This window comes from Rhinopithecus roxellana, chromosome 12 (assembly GCF_007565055.1).
Source record: "Rhinopithecus roxellana isolate Shanxi Qingling chromosome 12, ASM756505v1, whole genome shotgun sequence".
Taxonomy (NCBI): domain Eukaryota; kingdom Metazoa; phylum Chordata; class Mammalia; order Primates; family Cercopithecidae; genus Rhinopithecus; species Rhinopithecus roxellana.
In genome coordinates this window covers 30,049,346-30,075,162 of record NC_044560.1, presented here as the reverse complement: position 1 = coordinate 30,075,162, position 25,817 = coordinate 30,049,346, and the positions used below count along the sequence as shown (strand labels likewise).

At 57.6% G+C, this 25,817-nt stretch overlaps 2 protein-coding genes across 5 annotated transcripts in view; one reads left to right on the top strand and one right to left on the bottom strand.

The window, feature by feature from the left end:
• The window catches only part of NPHP4 (nephrocystin 4), a 143,559-nt gene extending 138,836 nt beyond the window's left edge, over window positions 1-4,723 (bottom strand). The window contains exon 1 of one of the 2 annotated variants that reach the window (XM_030942780.1): window positions 4,500-4,723. The gene's annotated coding sequence lies outside the window, so the exon portion shown is untranslated. Of the gene's footprint in view, window positions 1-1,731; window positions 1,753-4,499 lie in introns of those variants that run through there. The other variant, XM_030942779.1, reaches the window with a different exon arrangement.
• Window positions 4,724-4,851: 128 nt separating this feature from the next.
• Window positions 4,852-25,817, top strand: part of KCNAB2 (potassium voltage-gated channel subfamily A regulatory beta subunit 2) — a 111,869-nt gene continuing 90,903 nt past the window's right edge. For all 3 annotated transcript variants that reach the window (XM_010357415.2, XM_010357411.2, XM_010357409.2), the window contains exon 1: window positions 4,852-5,039. The gene's annotated coding sequence lies outside the window, so the exon portion shown is untranslated. The remainder of the gene's footprint in view (window positions 5,040-25,817) is intronic.

Sequence of the window (25,817 nt, the reverse complement as noted above, 5' to 3'; positions counted from 1 at the left end):
GTGCAGCAGCAAAGAATATCCACAATGACCCAAGAGATTCCTCCCTAACTAGATAGGGATGGACTTCCTTCACATACTTCAACCAAGGCAACACAGGCCAACACAGAAGCTGAGTACAGAAGCAAACAGGAGCCTTCAGCTGTTCTCTCTTAAGGAGACTGTAAAGACATTTGCAAAAATGCAAAAGAATCCCACTCTTCTAATTTTTTTTTTTTTGTTTTGGATAATATGGTTGGCTTTTGTAAAAAATGTTTTTATGTTAACATGTCACGGCCTTGTTATTTTTAAATAAATTAATATTTTTAACATTTCTCAGTTTTAATTTCTATGGCAGTAAACATTGGTAGATACAACTCACATAAACAAAAGTTCTTTTTTGTTTGTTTGTTTTTGTTTTTTTTGAGATGGAGCTTCGCTCTGTCGCCCAGGCTGGAGTGCAGTGGCCGGATCTCAGCTCACTGCAAGCTCCGCCTCCCGGGTTTACGCCATTCTCCTGCCGCAGCCTCCCGAGTAGCTGGGACTACAGGCGCCCGCCACCTCGCCCGGCTAGTTTTTTGTATTTTTTAGTAGAGACGGGGTTTCACCGGGTTAGCCAGGATGGTCTCGATCTCCTGACCTCGTGATCCACCCGTCTCGGCCTCCCAAAGTGCTGAGATTACAGGCTTGAGCCACCGCGCCCGGCCAGCAAAAGTTCTTTGGGGTCCTCAATAATCTTTTAAAGGGTAAAGGGATCTGAGACCAAAAAGTTTGAGAAGGGTTGTGCTAATGGTTCACCCTCTGCACGCTCCCAGTGTGTGTGGGAATCGAGAGGACATGACCAGGCAGCCTGAGAGGGGCCTTTGCCCAGGGTCCTGCCTCCACCCACAGTGCACCCAGATGCTGCATGTGGGCCAGGTACTCCTCAGAGGACCAGACTGTCTGGTCCTGTGTGAATCCAGCAGGCACACACGCTGGTTTGCTGCTTTTTGTTCTCTGTGTGCTATTTTTGTTGCTCAACTTCCCTTGTTTTGTGGAGGACCCTCACCCAATTCCATGTGTGGGGAGGGCTGCTCCCCAATTCCAGCCAGAGGTCTGCAGTGATTGGTTCAAGGAGTAACACATGGCCCACACTGAGCCATCAGTCTTCCCCGGGAGACTTGAGCCCAGGCTGTCTCTCCTCCAATGCCCACAACTGCCCACACCATGCCAGCCCAGAGCCCCAGGGGCCACCACAGGGAGAGCCGACTTTGGACTGCTGACCTCCCTAACTGGAAAAGAATAAATTTGTGCTACTTTTAAGCAACCAAGTCTGTTGGACTTTCTTACAGGAGCCACAGGAAATCATACAGCTGCCAAGACTTTTAAGCAGAAGACACCTGACCAATACCAGCTCAAGGGCCACCTCCTCCAGGAGGGCTTCCTAGGTGCTCCCAGGGTCCAGGCCCCAGGCTCACATGGCCTCTGTGCTTCCCTTGGTCACAGCATTTGTCACCTGTCTTGTGTTGAACTGCTCACTGGCCAAGTCCTTGAAGAAAGAAGTCACGTTCCTCCTGTGTCCTCGGTACCATCACAACTCAGCAAACGGTCACAGAATCAAACTGAAGCTTTAGTAAAGCTACCCCGAAGCTTTTCTTTCCCACTGGTGTTTTAGAGCATTCAGAAGTGTATTCATACAAAATGCAGGCCGTGATGGCCCCGGGTGGGGATTTTACAGAGGAAGTATCTCCTGACGCAGATGCCCATGCTCCTCACCTGCCCCAGATTTCTGACCCGGTGTCTCCTCCCTGGGTGTCTGCAGGACTCCATGCCACACTTGGCCCGAGGACACTGCTGAAGGACGTGTGCACGCCAGCCCACCCTCACAGGGAGCATGAAGCATGCTGGCCCCCTGCTGTCCTAGCAGGGCACACACTAGGCAGAAGGGCATCTGTTCCGAAAGCACCTGCCACCCACACAGAAGTCCTGGGGCTCGGGATGTGAAGGCAGGGCAGTCATAGTCCGAGGGACCACGGAAGCCGAGGTGACACCTGAGACTCTGCAGGTGGGAGCCCAGGTGGCCGCAGCAGCTCTCACTACCCTCCCAGCACCTCATAAATCTCTCCAGGTACCCTTCCGCCTGCTCCTCACTCCTTTCCACCTCTGCTCTGGCATCCAGGAGTCAAACCTAATGCTCCCTCCTCAGAGTGAAAGCCCCATCCCCACCTCTGGCTGCTCCCACACAGGCCAGGTGACAGAAGAGCCACCACACTTCACCAGGGCTATGCTGTTGTCCTGTGAGACTGTGAGCTCCATGACATCAGGCTGGGTCCGCAGCAAAAGTCTTTTAAGGATGAAATACAAATGCCCTGGAGGAAGTACAGAGGGGCCTTTGGGGCCAAATCAACAATAAAAAAGAAAATCGAGGCCGGGCGCGGTGGCTCAAGCCTGTAATCCCAGCACTTTGGGAGGCCGAGACGGGCGGATCATGAGGTCAGGAGATCAAGACCATCCTGGCTAATGCGGTGAAACCCCGTCTCTACTAAAAAATACAAAAAACTAGCCGGGCGACGAGGCAGGCGCCTGTAGTCCCAGCTACTCGGGAAGCTGAGACAGGAGAATGGCGTGAACTCGGGAGGCGGAGCTTGCAGTGAGCTGAGAGCGGCCACTGCACTCCAGCCTGGGCGGCAGAGCAAGACTCCGTCTCAAAAAAAAAAAAAAAAAAAAGAAAATCGAGAGGGCTCCAGGTCTTGAACCCAAGAAAAGGGTACAGTGGGCTCTCTATGAAAAAAAAAAAAAAAGATGAAAATACACCCGTTTTTAATGAGCCCCTGATGCAAGATAGGAACTTACAAACATTCCATGGTTACTGTTGCAACAACTCTGCAAAATGAGAACCATCATTATTGCCATCTTACAGATGAGAACACTGAGACTCAGGATAAACAGCCAATCCAAGGTCACACAGCTAGCTATTATAACTAGTTATTATAATAGCATTATAGTTATAATACTGTAAACTATTGTAACTACCTCCCGCTACCTCAATCAAGGAGACCAGGAGAAGCCAAGGGAGAAGAGAGGCCCAGAGGGAAAAAGTAAGAGCACCAAAGGAATCCAGGGCTAATGCTCTCTCCTCTTTCACTTCAGGACAGGCTCGCAGCCTCCCCACCTGTTTCCAACCTCCAAAATGAGGGCTGTGAAATCTCCCTGAGATCTCTGCTTCTGCCGATCTATTCAGCAGCTATTTCCCAAGCACTTGTGTTCCAGTTCATAAGAAGGCTGTCAAATGTGCTGTCTTCAAGCATCTAGAAAGCCAGTGGGGGTGAAAGACAAGAAGGTGAGTGTGAGCAGCACACAGGCCCCCGGGAGGGTGCAGAGGTGAGCATGGCTGAAGTCCTACAGAGGTTCCCAGGGAAAGGAAGACGCACCGGGTGGGAGGCGCTATCAGGGTCCGTGAAGCCTCCTTCCCAGAATGGAAAATGTGTAATGCCTGAGACCCAGATGCCTTGGGGAGCTTGTGGGGAAGCAGAAGTCTGATTAAGCACTGCCTGGAATTCCCTCATTCATGAGCATTCTTCCAGCACCCACCCTGCGCCCTGGAGAAACGGTCTTGAACACAGCAGACAAGCTCGCTGCCCCCACAGAATGTATAGAATCAGGGCACAAATTAGCACACAAAAAAAGACACAAGTGTGACCTACGGAAACTAGGACCGAGAGGCATCGCCCACCATCATCAGAAATACTCCTCCTTTTGCCAACCGCACACGCGTGAAAGGCTGGATTTCCTTCACAGAAGTCCACCAAACCACACATCGCGACACACGGAGGCAGAAAGCAGCAGTCTCCTAAGAGGCCAGACACGAGGAATCTCGGGCAGCAGGAGTGGCCTGCAAGCCCCAGGGCGGGCAGGAGCAGCCTGCACGCGTGAGGAGGGCACGTGGGAGCGGGTGGCGCATTCCGGGCCGGGTCTGCCAGGAGGTCCCAGGGCAGGAAAGGGGCGCAGAAGGCCGGGACGGCCCCGGGGACAGAGCCTCGCTGGCACGCCCGAAAGCAGCAGAGCGACAGCTGGGAAGGGATAGCCGGAAGGCGGGGTGGAGTGGGGGCGGGGCGACCAGGCGGGTTCCGCGGGCTCTGGCCTGGGAAGGATGCACGCGGACTAGGGCGCAGAGAGCCAAGGCCCAGGACAACTGTACCGCGCTCCCTTCAACCCAGAGGCTATAGAGAGGCCGGGGGGCAGGGGACAGGGGGCAAAGAGCAAGGGCATAAGAGGAACCCACGTAGCCAAACGGCACCCGGCGGCCCGGGCCGCACCAACAGTCCCGACGAGAGGGGACGCCTGCAGCTGACGCGGGGACAGCCCACGTCGCGCGCCGCCGCCGCACCCCAGGCACCGGGCCCCCATGCAGGGACGGCATGGACCATCCTACCCCCGAACCCCGAGGCTCTGGCCAACACTGCGGCCCCCAGCGCCTCGAGGCCGCGTCCAACCTCCCCCGCGGCGCCTGCCCACATGGTTCCGCCCGCCGCGGGCCGCGTTACCTAGGAGACCGACCCGCCGCGGCAGTGCCGGAGGCCACGGAGCCCACGCTTTTGAGGGAGTCCCCACTCGACGGACCCAGAGGCCCGGCGGCCGGTGCTCAACAGAGCCGCAGGCCTTGAGGACCGAGGACTGGCCAAGGGACGCGCCCCGTCCGCTGCCACCCTCGGGAGGAGCCTCAGAAGGCGGCGCGCCGCGCACTCAGGCCAAGAACCCGCCTCGCGTCACTTTGGCGTCCGGGCCGCGGAGCCAATCAGAACCCAAGTAGAGGGCTAAGCTTCGCGAGCGCCAGCCAATCGGTGCGGCGGCGGGCCTATCCTGATTTGCATGTCCGACGACCCCTCGACCAATGGTAATGTGACTGGCGTGAACAATAGCCAATGAGAAGCTGGGAGAGGCGTGGCCCCGGGCGTCCCACGAGGTGAAGATGCTGCTGGCGGAACCTGCAGGAGCGAGCGGGATTCGGGGGCGCTAAAGTCGCAGGGGCAGGGCGGGAAGGAAGATCCGGCGCGGGGTACAGGATCCGGAGCTGGAGCCCCCAGGTGAGTACGGGGGAGACCCCGGCGTGTCTCGCTTTCCACCGACCTGCGCCGGGACGGCGGCGGCGGCGGGTACCCGCGAGGCCCGCGCTGCGGCAGGCGCCGCGGTCCCGTCTCCATCTCCTCTTCCCCGGCCCTGCGTCTCTGCCTGCGCCGCCGTCTCACCTCCTCTCCAGCCTCCTTACCTCCTTCTCCATCGTCTCCCTTCCCCCATCCCTTCCTCTCTTTCCTTCCCTGTCCTCCCGCCCGACCCTTCAGCTCGCATCCCTGACCCCTGCCCCTGCCGCCGTCCCTCTCCCCGGTGCACCTCTTTCCAATCTGTGCCCGCTCCGGTCCCCGCAGCCTCGCCCTCCCCTTCCCTCCATCCTCCTCTCATCCCCTCTCCCGGCCTCTGCGCAGCCTCACCGGGGCGCTGCTGGTCCCGGTCCTTCCCATCTCTCCCCCTGGTTGCTTCTCAAGGCTCATCCATCGTTCTCGCTGCCTGTCCCTGTGTCGCTCCGGTCCCTTTCCCCACCCTCCCATTCTGCCCCCAGCCCCTCCGACCTCTCCCCGCGGGCACGCTCTCACCACCTTACCCTGCTCTCCAGAACTCTGACCCTACTTCCTGCACCAGTTCCTCGGGCTGTCTACACCACACACACCGCCACCTCTGACCCTGAGCCCGTACTCCTATCTTAAGCTTCTCCCTCCTGCCAGGCCTTGGCACAAAGCACTTCCGCACTTCCCTACCTGCTGCTGCTCCCAGGATGCAAAGACCCCACTGCTGCACCGCATCCTGCGGCAGTAGCAGCAGCCGGGGTACCTGCCCACCTTCCCACCCCCCCATCCAGCCGCATCCTGGCGTCCCTCCTCCTGGCATTTGTTCTGGGGGCTCCTACAGGGGCTGTTCTTTGCCCACAGCATCCCCGGTTGCTCCAGGTGGGAAGGCCCTTAGCACCCTTCCTCCCTGGCCACCGTCTCCCTCCCTCCCCACCCCCACTTTCCTGCTCAGCCTTACTTTGTGATTCAGCATTTTTGGGGTTGGTAACTTTCTTGCTTCCTATCGTGATAGGGACCTGGCTACGGAGCTGAAGGCTGGGGTCTTGACCCTGCAGTTAGCAGGGCCACCTTAGGAACCACACCTGAGCTGCCTGGTTGGGAGGGGGCTGGGAAGCTGGGGACTGCCTGTGGGGGTTGCCTTTTCCTCCCTTTCATTTGTCTGCCCTGTGTTGAATTGTGTCCAAGGGGAGATGACATAAGTAATAGCTCTTGGGGAAATGGGCTATTAGCATTTATGGAAATTAATACATCCACATCCGAGGAGCAAGAACACCAAGTTCAGGCCACAGCTGTCCCGCTGTCTGTCATTTTAGGATTTCTTCTTTCTCTGCAACTTCTCCTCCCCCTCAAAAACGCCAGCCTCACCCCTCCCCTTTCCCCAGTGCCAAGAGTAAGCTCCTGCTCTGCTAAAGAAGCTGCATTCAGGCCCCACGTTGCAGGGTTTCGGGACCTACGTGTGGAGAGTCACATCTGCCCACCTGATTCTCGCCTGGCGGCTGTGTCTGCTGCAGAGCCCTGTGCTTTCGCAGTGTGGGGCCCTAAGCATGCACTTGGTCCTCCAGGTCCTGTCTTTCTCTCTGGGGACAACTCTCCATGGCCACACTCAGCCTCAGTGGCACTGACAGTGTTCAGGCTGCAGCCCATACCTGCCTCGAAAGCATCATGGCAGAGGCTTCCCTGTTAACACCCAGGGCCATTTTTTTCCCCTGCGCCGGTCAGCAAATGCTTTGTTGGTGCTGATCAACACCTGGGGACTGAGCCGGTCACTGGAGTTGGGGGGTGTCATGAAAAAAAAAGTGTGAAACCCTTTTCGTGTGTTTTTTGGTTCAGAACTGTCTTGGGTCTGGATTTGGAGCCTGGATGGGAAGCAGTGTGCACAGAAGCCATTGCACCCAGGAGATAGGACATGGGCCATGGCGCTAGGGAGCTGGAAAGGCCGAGGGTGCCATGGGCTGGCCAGCTAGAGAAGGCTCGCTCACTTTCATTTTTCAGTAATCTTCTAAGACCTAAATGGTTCAGGAGGAAGCGAGTGCCACACAGTTTTGATTTGGCAGTTTCCGGCCTGGGCTTGGAGGGAGGGGCCTCCCCTAGACCTTCCTGTGTGTTGGTGCTCTGCCGTGGTAACTGGGCACACATCATCTGTGTGGAAGAGAGCAGGCGAGAGAGGCTGCTCCCTTGCGAGAACCGGGGGAACGTGCTTCTGTTTCCAGGGACTCTGGCCAGGAGTGGCATGTGTTTGGTCCTTGGCTAAATTCTCAGTGATATTCACGTCGCCAGAGGTCCCAGAGTCAATGTTTTCCTGGCGTCCCTGAATAAGGAGGCAGGACAGTGGGCAGCTGGGGGCGGCAATTTGAGAAGGATTGATGCCAGAAGTGTCTGGGGCCATAGACCCTATGTTCCTGCCAGCCCCTCTCCCACCACCAGTAGGGCTTGGGTCTTGGCACCCAGCAGCTGGTCATCCTTGCTCTCAGAGGACTAAACGGAAGGACAGGCTTCTCCAGGGTCGACAGAGGCAGTGACGGAGCTGGGTTGGGCCCCCTACTTCCTACTTGTTTGAGCCCAGTTCACACCTTGGCTGTCTGAGCTGGGGAAAGCCAGCCCCCGGAGGACATGACCGGCTGTCCCTTGGGAAGGCCACTTGGAGGCTTTGCTGACATTCATGTGCTCAGCCCGTGCCCTTGGGTGTGTCCAAGCCACTGAGGGGCTGTTGGGAGCGGGAGGTGCCACTACCATGGAGATTTCTCGGCGACTCAGTCCTGCCTGGCATGCAGGCCCTGGTGCAAGGGTTCTGTTGTTCATGGCCTTCAAAGAGATGACCCCATAGTTAGAGAAGAGTGAGGGCACCAGGTCCGTGTGGGATGCAGAAGAGGAGGGACCCTCCCCACACTGGAACTGCATTTATGACCTCGGTTCGCCTCAGGCGCTTGTAAATAACCCTGTGAGGGAGGCTGGATAGGGAAACTGAGGCACAGAGCAGCAGTGAAACTGATCCCGGCCTCCCAGCTAGTGAGGAAACCTTGATTCTGTTCCTGCTCTGCCAGAACTCTGTGTCAGGTGCCCCCTCTGCCATCATCTGAGCTCCATTGAATGTCTGAAATCCTCACTTCTGCAGGGGTGAGTCTCCCAAGAGGCCCCGGAGGCCCAGGCCCATACTCTGGGGGATATGGAAGCGCTCCTTTGTCATGGCATGGGAAGCCCTACACTGCTCTCTCCTTGGTGACGGGCAAGGTGCCATGCTCCGGCCCCTCCCGGCCCGTCTTCGGGCTGAGTCTGTGAAGGGATGCACCGTCTCCACTCAGCCAGTCCCAAGGAGGCAAAGGGAACAGGACCCTCATTCCCCAGGAGAGAGCACACTGGGGGAGGTGGGATGGCACACCTGGGCTTCGTCCTGTCACGGCCCAGTGGCTCGAGGCTTTCCTGCCTGCCTGGGCTGGGCAGATGCGTGAGTCTCCCTGGCTCATGGGTCTGAGCAGATGCTGGGCCCTTGTCCTTCGCCACATCTTGGGGAGCCCAGATGAAGGCCAGCCTCCCTCTTCCTGCACCCCCACCGTGGGATGAGCCCTGGGCTCAGGACCCTCCCTGCCTGAGGGTGCCCTGCCACTGCCACACCGAGGTTTCCACTCAGACCCCTGCTGGCCAGCGACTCAGGAGGCCACTCGCTGGTCTGCCCAGTGACCACGTGGTTAGCCCCAGAGACCCGGGTTGTGTGTCTTTGGTCACAGAGCAGCCCCATGCCCACCCTGCCATCTTCCCCGGCCCCTGTCTCACTGCAGGCAGCCCCCCTCCATTTCTCTAGCACACAGGTACCTGCAGAGCTAACTGCTTTGATGCCATGCTGGTTGCAGATAAAATAGGACTGGGAAAAGGGGAAAAGTGGAGAAATGGTGGGGACCGCCTGCCTGGCTGTCCGCCTGCACCTGGACCCAGTGAGAAGGCTTTCCTGGCTGTGATCTTGAGCCCTGACTGCCGAGCAGCCGAGATCCATCATCCGACTCCATGGCTGGGAGCCGGGCACAGGTTTCTTCTCAGACCCCACACCAGATTCAACCCATTCCACGTGGGCCAGTTTTCTGGAGTGATTTCTGGGTCCTGTAGACCCCTGAGGTCTGGTCCGCGGCGTTTCTCCATCACCAGCCTGGACTCTTTCTCTGCCAGAGACTTAGCTCTCTGCGTCTCTGACTCTCTAGCCTGCTAAGCCACATGGATCATTCATGTCTACCTCTATCTGAATGGGTGAGCTACCTCAGTGGTAGGAGCCTGGGGCTGGTCCCTGGCACAGAGTGGGTGCTGGGTAACTGTCAGTTCCCCCTCTTCCAGTCGGACACAGAGCCCCAGCCACCGTCCTGCCTGGAGCTCAGGTGGTTCCTGGTCAGCCCAACCGAGCCCCCAGGAAAAGCGGAGCAGAGGAACCTGGCTTTCCTTCTGCATGGTTTCCTGAGACCCCTCGCCAGTCTCTCGGCTGGAGTGCCCCGCTGAGTGATTTCACAGTGGAGAAGGAAGGAGGGAAGGAAGGGAAAAGAGGGCAAGAGGGGAGAGCGCATTGCCCTGGTCTGCAGGGAACAGCCTCCCTGTGAGGGAGGGACACTCATTGCCCCGTTCTCCCTGACCTTGGGCCTTGTGGAGGGCCCGCAAGCCTGCCAGACCCCCACTGCACACCTGCCCACCTATCTGATTCCAGCAGCCCCTGGGCACCGAGGGGGTTGCAGAGCCATGCTCCGAGCATGCTCGCCTTCCTTCACCATGGATGTGTTTTCATTTTCCACCCCCTGGCAGCTTCATGATCTTTCATTTCAATCTCAGGCCCTGGTATCCACAGGCTGTCAGTGCAGCCTAGGGCAGAAGACTCTAGAAATCTGCCTTGGAGCCCTGTGATCCCAAACACTCAGTCCTGGCAGGGGCTCTCTGAAAGTGATATTCTTAGAACCCCTGCGAGATACAGGAGAGTAAGGAATAACTAGAATGCATGGACAAGGAGATTCAGCTCAATCTATTCATTGGAAAACAAATTTAAATTTAAAACATTAAAACCTATACATACCAGTGAAGGGCGAAGGTCTTAGCAGCAGACATTTGAAGGACCAAGAATGAGCAAGACCCACCTCCCTCCTCTAGGGCTGAGAGCCAGGAAAGGGATGAAGTGACCACATGCCCAGAACGGTCAGAGAAAACCCTGCTGATGGGGAAGGAGACATGGGTGCAGGGGGGACATTTGACCTGGACCTTGACAGACAGGCAGGTTTTGATAGGCAGAGCTAGGAAAGGGTGATCTGGGAAAGGGTTCTGCATGGGCAAGGTCACAGAGGGAGGACCGCGCAGGCTGGATAATGGCCAGAGGCCCAGTGCGTTCACAGGCTAGGGCATGAATGTGGATGAATAGGATGACTAGGAAGAGGGCGTCAGGGCCAAGGACACCATGGGGCTGGACAGTGATGGGGAGGGAGGGAGGGAAGAGGAGAACCCAGGAGCCCCCCAAGCTTTTCTCACTGGGTCTACCGGGGCTGCACAGACCGAAAGAGGCAGAGCCGGAATCGGGGCTTCTGGATGGGGAGGACTGGGCTCAGTCGACCTTGGGTTTCGAGGTCTGTGTCTTGGACAGCAGTGCCTACGGGCATTGAGAAGGTAGGGCAGGAGTTCACAGGAGAGGTGGGACCTGTAGGTGACTGCCACCTCCCCACTGGTGACAGCCCTGACAGTGTCACCTGGAGGTAGTGCCAAGGGTGGCCAAGGGTATGGGTTTGAAAGGGAAGATGAAGGTCAAGACAGACAGAAGGGAACCCTTGATTCTTCCAGAGCCCAGGGAGGAGAGGAAAACAGAGGATGAGGCAGGTATCCACTGCATCCGGTGGGCCGGCCGCTGCCGAGGAGGCAACCTCTGTTGAGAGGGGAAGCAGAGCTGGGCTCCCAGGAGCGGTGAGGGGGCGAAGGACCCCAGATTCAGTACCACCAGCTTCCAGGCACTCGCCAACCATCTTATCCCTATCTGACTGATGCAGAAACACTGAAAGTCCAAGTGGCTTCCCTAATGCCTCCAAGCAACTAGGCGCAGGAGCCAGGACCCCAAGCCAAAGCCCACTCTGGTAACCTTTGGACTTTGGCGCCAATGGCTCTGGAGAGATTTGACCGTGAAAGGAGGAAAAGAAAAGTGAGGGCGCAAGGCGGCTGGTGGGCTGGCGGGCGCAGACGAAGCTGCTTTGCTGCTTAACCGCAGCTGCCAGCAGCACCCTCTTGCGTCCACCGCTTTAGAGACGATTTCGACGGTGCATTCTTCCATTTCCTGCCTGAATGGGGGCATTTCTGGGGACGCCTGTGGCCTGCAGGCTGGAGCTTAGCCTTGTTGGTGGCTCTGCGTAGGTTGGCTGCATAGTGCCTTATGTTCTGTGTAGGAATGGTGGAGTCTTGGGGCCTGGGTGGGCCGAGGGTCCTGAGCTGTCGGTGTGCCCAGCAGACTTGCAGGGCATGGCGCCTGCCCAGCCCTCAGGGGTCCTGGTGCAGCTTAGCAAGCTCCTTGGCCACCAGTCCCTGATGACTCCGATCAGGGGTTCCAAGAACATGCTTTGAGAAACACTGCCTAGCCGTTTCAGTCTGTCGGTGAACCTGCCCGCCTCTACTTCTTAAGGAAGCACACGAGGAAGCTGTTTGTGATGGTTGAAAGCTCCGGCGAGAAGAGCTTTGCGGGGGTTTCTGTAATTCTTGGGAACATGTGAAGCCCACGTTCTACTGGAATGACCTGCACTTTTGTGAGCTTCAAATCTGAGACTCTGCTTTCATCCTCCCGTGCATGGCAGGGCACCTTGTTAGTGTCCAGGCCTTTTGGATTGTGGTTTGGTTCAGGGGTACTGATGGCCCAAGCACTTGCCCGCGGCAGAGGAGGCCAGAGGACAGTACGGGGCCAGTCCTCGCCACCCTGTGCCTGACCATACAGAGTCCGTCACCTGTCTGTGCCCTGCCTGTGCCCCATCTGCACCGTGTCTGCACCCTGCCTGTGCCCTGTCTGTGCCCCGTGTGCGCCCCATCTGCACTCTGCCTGCATCCCATCCATACCCTGCCTGTGCCGTCTGCACCCTCTCCGCACCCTGTCTGTGCAGTCTGTGTCCTGTCTGTGCTCCATCTACATCCTGCCTGCACCCTGTCTGTGCCCCATCTGTATCCTGCCTGCGCCATGTCTGTATCCCTTGTGCGGCCCATCCGCACCCTGCCTGCACCCCATCCATATTCTGCTCTGCCGTCTGCACCCTCTCTGCACCCTGTCTGTGCCGTCTGTGCCCCGTCTGCACACTCTCTGTGCCCCATCGGTGCCCCATCTGCACCCTGCCTGCACCCTGTCTATGCCCCATCTGGGCCCTCTCCATGCCCTACCTGCGCCCTGTCTGTCTAGATAGATCCTGCAGCGCCTCCTGCCTCTGCTCAGTCAGCCCCCCGCACCCCCTAGAGGGTATTGCCTTTCCATGGCAATGAGTAGCAGGTAATTTTAGTCACCCAGACCAGGAGGTATTTAGGCGTCACAGACAGGAGGCCCGGAGCCATGTTGTCCCTTTGCTCCTACAAAGGATATAGGATGCCCAAAACAGGAATTGCAAATCCCAACTCAAAACCTCCCCATTCTGCAGGGACACAGGGTGTTTTGCTCCTCGAAGGAGTAGTGGACGCCTCCTTATTTACATCCTTCCTGCTTAAAAGGCAGTGGGGGTGTCCAGGGGACATCAGCCACCCTGCGCTGGGGCGCTTCAGAGGCTCGGGGGAGCTGCCATGCTCTCTCTCCACCCCAAAAGATGGTTCTAGGGAGGCCACTGGGGCAGGCGACCCCGCCTCTGTGAGGAGTGAACCCTACCCCCCACTGTCCTGCTGGTGTGAGTGACAGTTACCTACAGACCCTGAATGGGGGCTTTCCAGAAAAAAAATAACAAAAAAACAAGTGATATCTCTGGGAGAAAGGGGTCTGTTTAGATGAAGCCTATAGGCCATTGGGGTCTGAAGTAGCACCTGGGGGTCCCAGTGACGCCAGTGCAGACAGCCCTCTCCCAGGCAGTGCTGCAGTGAGACCAGGGCTGAGGAATGTCACTTGCTCCTCATTAACTCACGAATCAGGAGCCAGGACAAGGTCGCTGCCCTCATTGCCCACATCAGAGCGGGAGGAGATGTATGGTCCAGGGCATCAAGGTACCACTCAGGCCACCACCAAAGCATCAGCAGCTCACCAAAGCATTGGCAGTGTCCATCTAACATCGTCAGGAAACAGGGAAGCACTAGACGGCCGTGGCCTCACAGGCAGGGAGAGTGGGGTCCGAAGGCACAGAGACAGCATGGGGTGTCAGGGCACTGCGGGGAGAGGGACAAGGGAAGGTAAGGAGGGACCTTGGAGGTCGGAACACCTTTCACAGAGGCCTCCTGCTTCCTCTGTGCTGCTGAGCTGGGCCATTCTTCTGGCCTGGATGGAGGGAAGCTGACCAGGGTCCCTCTGCGACCTGGAGGCCCCAGGCCCTGCCCTGAGCCCTTGGTGCCCTTGGAGCCCTGAGCTGCTCCAGCTCCCTCTCTCTCTCTCTCTCTCTCTCTCTCTCTCTCTCTCTCTCTGTCTCTCTCTCTCTGGGTGCTGAGGGCCTGTCTGGGCCCCATGGTACACCCATGTAGGTGGGTCTCTTGGGAGCAGTCTGTGTGAGCAGCAGGAGAGGTGGCGCCTCGCCCCAGGTTCTAGAGAGAACAGGATAACACCTGTCCCCAGGCTCGGCGGAATCCCTGGTCTCTAACGCAGCCTGGATCACACAGAGACATGAGCCAGTGTGGGGCAGTGTTGCTCACATGGTGGTGGGACTGGGTCCTGGGCTCCTGGAGCCAGTGGCCTCAGAAAGCCCCTCTAGGCTCTCTGAGTCTTTGACACTGTGCAGCCCAGACTCCTCATTTTATAGACAGGGAAACTGAGGACAGAGGACTCATCCCATAGAGCCGGTGTCCACGGTGCAGCTCTCTGACGGAGGCCCCTCAGTGTCCTGTAGTCTCTCCAAGCACGCCCTGCAGTGGTCATGACTGCTGACATCTGTCCCTGCCCAGACTGTGGGCCTCGTGAGGACAGAACATGCCTGCTGTCCCCATCACCTCTGTCCCCTAACTCAGCCTGACTGGTAATGCACTGGCCATGTCATGAGGCCTTGGAAGCAAGCCTAGGCTTCCTGCAGGCCGGCAAACATTGTCCCCAGCACCGGCTCCCTGATTTCATCTCCCCTGGCTGTGGCAGGCAGGGAGAAGCCTTCAGAACCAGAGAGGATGAGAGGGCTCCTGGCCCAACGGAGGCCAGCTGTGACACCAAGGGGTCCTTCCCCAGGCATCTTCCCCACCAGGTACAATCCTGCTCTGAGCACCCTGAACAACAGGCAGTGCCCAGGGGAGGCCAGAGACAGCCACGGCCTCGGGCCTGGCACTCAGCCAGACCTGGCAGGTCATCCTCCTGCAGCTGAGGATGAGACAAACCAGGTGCCTGCTGCAGTAGCGGTGGCCTGAGCTGGCATCGGTGGCTGATGGCCACAGGCTCCCTGATGCCTGTCAGTCTGTACCGAGGGCTCTGTCCCAGGCCCTGAGCCATACGTGGTGCCCACACCACCAATGAGGACACAGCTTGTGTTTTTACAGCCGAGGCACTTAATTATGTTGAGGTAAATCCTTTGAACTGCAGAAACCATCCTAGCACGTCCCCATCAGGTGGGGTGGCAGGCAGAGAAGGCCAAGGTCCCTTGAGTGGATTTCCAGGGGAGCTGAAGGGCTACAGCCTGCCAGGACTAGGGGGTGCCGGGAGGGGCTGGACAGCCGAGAGTGGCTGCTCCCCTGCAGGAAGAGGAGGCAGGCACTTCACCCTACTCTGGATGATGCTGACAGTGATGTCAAGGACTCTGCCATCACCGTCGTCCTTTGAGTTGGCAGCTGCCCTGTGTTGTAGATTTGCTCCGGCTCTGGCCCCCTGCCTTGTCCCCTCTGCACATTTGCTTTTGGTCCTCAGCTCCTCCCGTCTCTGTGTCCCGGGTGAGAACAGATCCTAGACCTTGTCTCAGGTCACACAGCTACCAAAGGACAGAGCTAGAACATGACCGCAGCAGACGCCTGATCCTGTGCCCCAGGCGACCCGTTCACCGGGCGGGCGCTCGCCCCTCCTGGGCCACAGTCACCAGGATGCCAGGTGAAGGGAAACCACATGGGGGTGAGACCAGCCCACAGCCCCAGCAGCCTGGCCCCTGCTGGCTGCATATACTCCAGAGCCTGTGCTACAAGCCCAGGTGGCCGGAGCCTCCTGTAGGATTCCCCATGCCTCCCTCCCCCGGAACTTGCTTTTCCTGCTTCCCACACACAGACCCTCCCCGCCAGAGCAGGGTCATGGGGTCAGAGGCAGGGTCCCTGTGGTGTGGAGCAGAGGTTCCTCCCCACTTGCTCAATCGGCTGCCTTCAGCCCCTGCAGACACACGGGCGCCCTCCACCTTCTCCACTCTTAGCCCGAGCCCTTCCCCAGCCAGGAACGTTCACTGAGTGGCCACGTTATACCCTCCTGTTTGTCTATAATTCACTTAAACATTATTTCCTTGGAGATCTGGCAGCTCTTCACTCTTCCGAATCTGGCTATGGGAAACATTTGTGTGCATCTCACTTAATTTCCTCTCTTGAACTATTAGGATAAAGTCGCAGACGTAGGATTCCTGGACCCCAAGCTTTGAACCTCTACCACCCAATTTCTTTCCAAAAAAACTTGTAGAATAGTTCATGCCCCAGAACCAGCCACATCTCCTCATAGTAGTTTCACCTCAACCTCACCAGCAATGAGTATTTTCATTTAGAAATGTTTTTGTCTGCTGGTTATGGGATTGCAGAGGCATGCTGGCCCCAGCTTGTAGTGGTTGCTTCTGCATCCCTTTTTATTCAGCGGGGCCTTTAATGGATGTGGTGGAGTAAAGCTGCCTTTCAAATTGCTGCTGCAGCACTGCCTGGCAAGATATTAATCTTTCATGCCCCATCACGTGGTCATGGGACGGTAATCCTCTTTGAAGCCATTTGTTATTTATTCTTACAGTCCCCCGGAGAATAGGGAGGAGCCCCCAGTGCCTGGATCACAAACTCGAATACAGAAAGGGCTGCAGACATTTCACCTTCAAGGTTGGAGCAGAGGCAGGACTGGGGCCCGCAGGGGTCCAGACCCCCAGCAAAGAGGTCGCTTCCCACAAAAGATGGTTGTTTTTCTGCTTCTCATAGAACCTGCTCTGGTTAGAGGGTTTTTTTCTTTTTAAGAGACAGGATCTTACTGTGTTACCGAGTCTGGTCTGAAACTCCTGGGCTCAAGTGATCCTCCCGCCTTGGCCTCCCAAGTAGCTGTGCCTGCAGGGGTGCATTGCTGCACCCAGCTCAGTTAGAGGGTTTTTAAGCCTGGGGGTGTATATGTTTCCTAGTATCACAAGCAGGGTGGCTTGAAACGGTGTTCTTTATTCTCTCACGGATCAGGAAGCCAGAAGGCAAGGTGTGGGCAGGTTTGGCTCCCTCTGCAGACCGAGGGAGCGTGTGTTCCAGGCCTCGCTCCTGGTTCCCGGTGGCTGCCCGTAGTGTTCCTTGGCTTGTCAACACACCCCCGAGATTCTGCCCCCATCGCCACATGGCCTTTTCTGTGTCTGTCTCTTTTTATATGGACACTTGTCATTGGATTTAGGGCCCATCCTAATCCAGGATGGCCTCGTCACAGGATTCCCACCTTAGTTACACCTGCAAAAACCCTTTTGCCAAATAATTCCGCATCGACAGGTACCGGGATTAGGACTTGGGCGGATCTCTCAGGGAACACAGTTCACACCACACGATAGGTTTCTACCCCCAAGTCCCACCTCCAGCCCCGTCTCCCTCCAGAGTCTGGCGGCTTCCTCCTCGTTGGACAGTTGCTTCCCTCTGTAGAGACTGCACACCAACTGTTGCTGGCTGAGGGGTGAGGGTGGAGTGGGGGGATGTGGGAGCTGAGCTGAGGGGTGGGGGTGGAGTGGGGGATGTGGGAGCTGAGCTGAGGGGTGAGGGTGGAATGGGGGATGTAGGAGCTGAGCTGAGGGGTAGGGGTGGAGTGGGGGGGATGTGGGAGCTGAGCTGAGGGGTGGGGGTGGAGTGGGGGGATGTGGGAGCTGAGCTGAGGGGTGGGGGTGGAGTGGGGGGATGTGGGAGCTGAGCTGAGGGGTGGGGGTAGAGTGGAGGGATGTGGGAGCTGAGCTGAGGGGTGAGGGTGGAGTGGGGGGATGTGGGAGCTGAGCTGAGGGGTGGGGGTGGAGTGGGGGATGTGGGAGCTGAGCTGAGGGGTGAGGGTGGAGTGGGGGAATGTGGGAGCTGAGCTGAGGGGTGGGGGTAGAGTGGAGGGATATGGGAGCTGAGCTGAGGGGTGAGGGTGGAGTGGGGGGATGTGGGAGCTGAGCTGAGGGGTGGGGGTGGAGTGGGGGGGATGTGGGAGCTGAGCTGAGGGGTGAGGGTGGAGTGGGGGATGTAGGAGCTGAGCTGAGGGGTGGGGGTAGAGTGGGGGATGTGGGAGCTGAGCTGAGGGGAGGGGGTGGAGTCGGGGGGGGATGTGGGAGCTGAGCTGAGGGGTGAGGGTGGAATGGGGGATGTAGGAGCTGAGCTAAGGGGTGGGGGTGGAGTGGGGGGTTGTGGGAGCTGAGCTGAGGGGTGAGGGTGGAGTGGGGGATGTGGGAGCTGAGCTGAGGGGTGAGGGTGGAGGTGAGGACGTGGGAGCTGAGCTGACAGCCTTGGAGCACACATGATAGGAAGCCAGCCTGTGGACCTGGAGCTGGCTGAGCGTCCTCCCTACCCCCCGTGACTAGGAGTGGGATCCAGCCTGGGTCCCCTTTCTCCCTTCCTGCTGGTGTATTCATAGTTGGAAGGCAGGGCACCCTCCTGGCTCGGAGAGATGGGCTTAGTGACCCGGGGAGGCACGGAAGCCCAGGTCTGTCTTTTCCCAGTGGTCACTGAGGATGCAGGGCCCCCACATGGGGAGACGGGGCACAGCCTCCCACTGGGGCAGGTGGGGGTCTCCCTGCCCAGGATGCTGGCCGGAGTTTCCCCTGGCAGGGAGCACAGGTGCTGTGAGTAGAGGGAGGTCCCAGGGCTGGCACCCTGGAGCTGTGTTCTGATGTTCTGATTCACCCCACCCTCACCCCTTAGCTCCCACATCCCCCACTCCACCCTCACCCCTTAGCTCAGCTCCTACATCCCCAACTCTACCCTCCATCCCTCAGCTCAGCTCCCACATCCCCCACTCCACTCTCACATCTCAGCTCAGCTCCCACATCCTCCACTCCACCCTCACCCCTCAACTCAGCTCCCATATCCCCCACTCCACCCCTACCCCTCAGCTCAGCTCCCACATCCCCCACTCCACCCTCACCCCTCAACTCAGCTCCCACATCCCCCACTCCACCCTCACCCCTCAACTCAGCTCCTACATCCCCCACTCTACCGCCCATCCCTCTGCTCAGCTCCCACATCTCCCACTCCACCCTCACATCTCAGCTCAGCTCCCACATCCCCCACTCCACCCTCACCCCTCAACTCAGCTCCAACATCTCCCACTCCACCCTCACCCCTCAACTCAGCTCCTACATCCCCCACTCTACCGCCCATCCCTCTGGTCAGCTCCCACATCCCCCACTCCACCCTCACCCCTCAGCTCAGCTCCCACATCCCCCCACCCCATCCTCACCCCTCAGCTCAGCTCCCACATCCCCCACTCAACCGTCACCCCTCAGCACTCTGTCAGAAGTGCTACCTGGCCGCATCCCTGCTCTGGGCTCCGAGTTCCCCTGTGCAAATGGAACCAGAATCTTTTCCCACAACTTCTTCCGAGAGCCATGATTGAAACCCACCTGAAATACAATGATAAGAGCTGTTGTCGAGGGATCAGACAGCAGCCTGTGTAAGATGAGCACTGGGTTCTGGGGATGGACAGTAAACAGTTCGCCTTATTCTGTGCTGGGCACTGTGCTGAGGGGCTCTGGCTGGACTCGGTGTCCAGAGTGTCCCTGCTCATGACTGGCCGGGAATCAGCACTTTCTGTCCCTGCGGCAGATGGACCAGCCTCTCTGAGGCTGCCATAGAGACTCGCATCAGCCAGGTGAGCTGGGAGCGCCACCACTCCCCAGACAGTTACTGCCCAGGCCTCCCTGTCCAGTCACGGTATGGTGGACTCACCTCCTGGGTGTGAGTTTGTGCCAGGCTCCAGAGAGGTGGGGACCCCAACCACACCTGGGGACAGGGCCAAGTGGCCAAGAGACCACTTGATTGCCAGCATGGCCACCCCATGTAAAGCAGCAATCTCTTTGAAATTGCCTATCTGGGAAACACCAGGATACTGGCCTCTCCTTCCTTCTCCCATCCTGGGATTTAAGCAGTGAAAACCCACCCCCTCTGCCCAGGAAGCCAAGGCAGCAGCTTGGAGCTGGAGCCAGAGCCAGAGCCCCTCCATCCATGGGGAGCTGGGTCTCCTCTGCCCCCCCCCCCATGCTGAGTCAGGCTTTGAAACGCAGTCAGCAATCATCGTCAGGAAGTGGTTCTTGTTGTGGCCCCATCCCCCTGTGTTATTTTCCTACCTTGGCTCACTTAAAATTTCAATCTGGCTCTGAGAGAAGACTCAGCATTTCCTTTATCCCCTTTTACCGTGGATGCTTGGAAAGGAGTGGGAGAAGCTGGGCACCGCAGTGTGTGTGCCTCACTGTTGCCCTTACCCCCGAGGGAAGGGCTGGCCAGGAGAACCTGGGACCTCCCCTCCCATCCCTGCGCCTGTCCCCTCCTTCAGCCCTCACTGATGAGCCTACCAGATGCAGAGGCTCCTTCTCTCCCTGACACTGCAGCCAGGTAGAGGCAGCGGCAGCCGCTGCCCTGGGAGGGGCTGGAGACGCTGAGGCAGAGGTAGTGGCGGGGTCTGGCTCCCCTCAGTTCAGTGTGGCCTTCAGGTACTGCCTGGAGCTGTCTGGTTTGACATGGCTCCCCCTGAGGGAGCTGATGAGTATGGGGGCCAGGAGTACTACCTCATCAGGCATCCCCTCACCGGCACCAATGGGGAGGAGATCCTGGAGCTGGGCCATTAAGACCCACAGATTGTTTTCTCTGTGTTGCAAAGGGCAGGACTTGGATTTCATGAGGCAGATGGTGAGCCAAGTCCAGTTCCACTGCGCTGGGTCCCCCATGGCAGAAAGGACCCGCCCCGCTCCCCCATCACCCCCCTGACAGTGGCTTTGCCTGCCCCGAGAGCAGCCAGCACCCAAGACAGGCTTCTCTTGTTCCTCTGTTCATCCTCTCTAAGAATCACTCAGAGCCTGGCACAGTGACTCACGCCTGTAATCCCAGCACTTTGGGAGGCCAAGGAGGGTGGATCACCTAAGGTCAGGAGTTCGAGACCAGCCTGGCCAACATGGTGAAACCCCATCTCTACTAAAAATATAAAAATTACCCAGGCATGATGGTGTGCGCCTGTAATCCCAGCTACTCGGGAGGCTGAGGCAGGAGAATCTCTTGAACCCAGGTGGCATGGTGGAAGTTGCAATGAGCCGAGATCGCACCACTTCACTCTAGTCTGGAGATGGAGCGAGACTCTGTCTCAAAAAAAAAAAAAAAAAAGAAGGATCACTCAGGACACCAACATGGGCTGAGAAATGCTCCTGGTATCAACAGACCTGCAGCAGATGCTGCAATCAGGGAAGTGGCCAAGGGAGTGAGGCTCCCGAACCGCCACCCCAGAGCTCTGTCCCAGGCCCGTGGGGTCTCATGCTGTGACCCCCTGTGCCACATGCGGAGGGGTCACCTGGGGGACTTGTTTCCGTGGGAACCTCAGGCCTTGGGCCTGAGTGGGGAGATGTCCGAAGCCTCGGGCCTGGGCCCAGAGTGAGGCCCCAGAGCAGCCCTGCCTGTTCCTCTGGGAGCAGCCGCAGTGAAAGCTGTAAAGCGGGGAAATTGGGCATGTCCAGGCTGAGAAGAGCAAAGCAAAAGTGCACTGCACCCCACAGTCCAACCCCTCTCCCCCAGGAGCTGCGGGCCACACTCTGAGCCTCTGTTTGAAGTGGGCCCTGACTGGACATTCTCATCTCGGCACATGAGCCAGGGTCACCCAACACCACTATGCAGCTTTCCAAGTCCCCCTGGCCACCCCGCCCTCTGTAGCAGTGCTGGGCCTTACTCTGCACCTATCCCCTGGAGTATCTGCTTTCTAGAGTGGCAGGAAGCCTGCCTGGCATGGGGTGGGGCATCCACCTTTGCAGAGTGCGGCTTTCCCCAGCAGCTCTCTGGGTACGTGAGCGGGCAGCAGGCTGTAAGCAGCCTGGCTAACGGGTGGAGTGGGCCCAGCAGTGTCCGTGTGCGTGTATGTGTGTGCATGTGTGCGTATGTATGTGCATATGTGTGTGCACGCACCGGCACACACACCTTCAGATGCACATCCCCTGTCTAGATCCCATCAAAGCCTCTTGCCAGTACTGGCCTGGAACACACTGTCCAGCCTGGTTCTGGTCTCTCCTTGGCTTCTCTTGATCAACTTCCTGTAATGGGAGGAACTCTGACACACTTCACAAAAGGGTGTAAAATTAGTTTTAAAGGGAAACAGAACTGCAGCATGACCTGGAATTCACTTTTCGCCCCGCGGTTCCACTGTGAAGCCAACACACCTTCGAGGAGTTGAGGGATGAGGCAGTGAGGCCCTTTGGGGCCCTGTGATTTCTATCAGGGAGTGCTCTCTGGCCGCTGGTGTTCCCTCTCTGTCTCTCTGTGTCTTTGGCAGGTATTTCCCACACTTCAGTCATTGGCCTTTCAGCTCATGATTTGGGTCATCTGTGCTATTTCTTTTTTTGTTTTTGTTTTTTGTTGTTGTTGTTGTTGTTGTTTTTGAGTCAGGGTCTCACTCTGCCGCTCACTCTACACTCTGGAGTGCAGTGACGCAGTCTCGTCTCACTGCAACCTCAGACTCCCAGGCTCAGGCAGTTCTCCTGCCTCAGCCTCCAGAGTAGCTGGGATTATAGGCGTGCATCACCACACCCAGCTAATTTTTGTATTTTTAGTAGAGAAGGGGTTTGGTCTCAAACTCCTGGCCTCACGTGATCCACCCGCCTCAGCCTACCAAAGTGCTAAGATTACAGGCATGCGCCACTGCGCCCGGTCATATGTGCCATTTCTTAGTTTGCATTTTCTTTTTAGTTAGTTAAACTTATTTCTCAAATAAGCTTATTTTAAACTGAAACTTGATGTCCCTGCAATAAAGAGCCAGCATTACTTGTCATCAATAAAAGGTAGCCGGAGGCAGGCATGGTGGCTCACACCTGTAGTCCCAGCTGCTTGCAAGGTCAAGGCAGGAGGATCACTTGAACCCGAGAGTTCAAGTTCAACCTGGGCAACATAGCAAGACCTCCATCCCTTAAAAAAATAAAAAGTAACTGGAGAAATAAGTGAATCTATATTAACTTCAAGGCCTGTCTCAAGTGTGGTCAGGGATGCACAGCACAGGCCATGCTCTGAACATCCCTGGATGAGCCGCAGCTGTGTCTGGGGACTGAAGGGAGTGCCCCCGGCCCCTCCCTGCTCCAGTCACCCCCAGTTCCTTTAGTTCACAACCCTCCATGTTGTCAAGGGCTGAGGAGTCCCTCCTCGTCCCTGCTGAGGTGAACACAGGAGATGGGGAAGCCCAGGGTGGGGCGTGCCGCCCCACCTTCCCCTTGGCTGGATGGGCCGGGGGAGCTTTCCTGGGAAGACAGGTGTCCGGGAGCTGGGCTGACCCTCGAGTGTTGAGGGTTTAAACTAGAAAAGAATGAGGACGCTCTTCCCCAGAAATCGTTGTGAAAGTGGCGACTGAGTGGCAGGAGGTGCATGGAGAGTCCTGGCTCTGCAGGCGAGTGACCTGCCCCAGCTCTTTGCTCCTTAGAATGGTGTGACTTTAGCCACATCATTTAGAAGACGCAGATGATAGAGGTGGTAGAAACGGAAAGTGCAGCTCTCTCGCTGCTGTTGCCCACCACCAGGACGACCGCTGCAAACAGTGTGGGTGACCCGTTCAGACCTGGGACTCAGCCACACGTTGGCCCCTGAGGCAAGTGAAGTCCCCAGCAGATGGGGAGGTGCAGCCTTGCTCTGAGGGAGCAGCAGCAATGAGGACAGGAGCTTCCACATGCACAGGAACAGGAGGAAAACAGGTAGGCAGGTGTGCCCAAAGCCAGGTGTGCGGGAGAGAGGCAGGCACATGTGCCCAGGGCCAGGTGTGCAAGAGGAGAGGCAAACAGGTTTACCCAGGGCCAGGTGTGCAGGATGAGAGGCAGGCAGATGTGCAGGAGCAGAGAGGGGATCAAGGGATGGAAGGGTAGACAGGAGAGGCTGTGAGTGACTCTGGATGCCAAGCTGAGGTACTTGGATGCCGTGCTAACAGCCCTGGGCCTCCATGAAGGGCTTTTGAGAAGAGCATGGCATGAAAAGATCTGCTGTTGAAAAATAGAAATGGGGCTCTGGTGGCAGGTGGACAACCATGGTCCACACAGGAGCTTCCAAGGCAAGTGGCGGAAGTGGGCAAGAGAGGGAGTGTTCCAGGGATATCCATGTGAACAGAGCCAACACCTGGAGCCCAGGGCAGGGGGGATGGGCTGAAGGGGCACCTGTGGAACCCTTGCTTGTGGAGGTGAGAACTGCAGCTTGGAGAGGAGCAGAATTGCCCCAGAGGGTTGCTAGGGGAAGATTCCCAGAGAAGCTGAAAGCAGCAGTGCTCAGAGGAAAATGAGCTGGCCTAGGATGGTGGAGGTGATGAAGGCAGAGGGGGCAGAAGCCATGGTGGTGGTGGAGGTGATGAAGGTGGAAGTGAAGGTGGAAGTAGTGGTAGAGGTGGAGGTGGTGGGTGAAAGTGATGAAAGTGGAAATGATGGTGGAGGTGATGAAGGTGGAGGTGGTGGTGGAGGCGGAGGTGGTGGAGATGATCAAGGTAGAGGTGGAGGTGATGAAGGTGGAGTTGGTGGTGGTGGAGGTGATGAAGGTGGAGGTAGTGGAGGTGGAGGTGATTAAAGTGGAGGTGATGGGTGAAGGTGGTGGTGGAGGTGATTAACCAGAGGTTATGGTGGAGGTGGTGGGGGAGGAGGAGGTGATGGTGGTAGAGGTAGAGATGATTGAGATGGAGGGGCAGAGATCATGGTAGAGGTGGAGGTGACAGCAGTGGTGGCAGTGAGCCGTGTGTGGGCGCTAACCCATGCATGCATGCCCATGAGATGCCTGGCTCTGCACGCACACCCTGTGAGCCGGGCATCGTCCCAGTTGGGGATACAAGCCTGGGCCCGTGCAAGCTGCCCTCTCCCACTGTGGACCCCCTTGGAGGAGGCTGCTGTGGTTGCAGGACACCCTCTGTTGCCCTAGGAGGAGCAGTGGAACATGACCTCCCGTCGCTCCATGTCCCAGCGCTCTGCTTGTCTTCAGCCTCACGCTGGCGTCTGTGTTATCTATAAGCAGAAAGCTGCTTGTTCAGAGCGGGCTGGGACAGCTTTGTGCATTCATCAAAGGCATGCTGGGCACCAGTGAAGTGTCAGTTCCTGTTCCAGGCGTGAGGGATTCGGCAGGAAATGAGACAGACCCACCCCCTGCCCTCAGTGTCCAGCTGAGGCCAGTCAGGTGAACAGTCGTGCAGGCTGGGGTGGACGCTTGGCAGAAGACACACTTGTGACACTCAGAGCTCTCTGGGGCAGCCTCTCCGAAGAGGTGACATTTGAGCAGGAATCCCAAGGAAGAGCATCCCAGGTAGAGGGACCTGAGTCGGAAGAGGCCCTGGGCACGAAAGAAGCAACCACCCCTGTCGGAGGACAGCACCAGCCTCCCCACTCAGTTGCCTGACCAGCGTTTGAGGCCAGATACAGCCACGGCTGGCTCCAGGGCTCCCCGACACCATGGCGCTTGCAACTCCCCTGTTTCAGAAACTGACCACACACCTCCAGAAACCCAGGAGCCACCTGCACCCCTGTCTTCCCCCTACACCCCACATCTGCCCACAGGCCCTGCGGTCTCAGCCTCTTGGATTGCCAGCCACTGGGCACCTCCATCTCCCCGCCCTTGCCCAGGTGGCCCCAGCTCACACCTGCATTGCCCTGGAGACTTCTGACGACACCGCCTGCTGCTGCCCGGGCCCCCACCTGCAGTCGGTTCTCAGTGATCTTGAGAAGCACCGCTCAGCTCACCCTAGGAGGAGGCCTTTGGCCGCTCCAGTGTTTGTCTCTGGACTTCTCTGCTGGCCACAGAACAAGACTGTGCTTTAGAAGGTGGACTTCCAGAACTGCCACTTACCAGGTGACCAAGGCAGGCCAGCTTTACCTCTCCAAGCCTCAGTTTTCTCAGCTGTCATTTGTGCCTAAAAAATAGTACTAATCTCATAGGATTATGGGGCAAGAAGTACACAGAATGAATGCATGAGAAAGTCCTTATCCCGAGGCCTCGTTCAGACTGCCCTGGGTCGGCAGCAGCTCTGGCACCGCTGCCCACACATTAATACAGCTGAGGGCTGCTACTCAGGTGGTGTCCTTCTCTTGCACCCACTGTACTCGGAGGGCACTGCCTGGATGTCCCTGGACCCCCGCCATCCAATGTCCAGCTTCAGCGTAGGGCTTGGTGTCCGGAAGAATGAGGCCCACATCCAGGAGTAGGCCAGTTTCACGTGAGGCTCAGGGCTGAAGCCAGAGGCCGTGCAGCACCGCGTCGGACAGTGCTTATCTGTGCTAATCATGAAGTAACACAAGTGAGGTTTAAAAATACTAC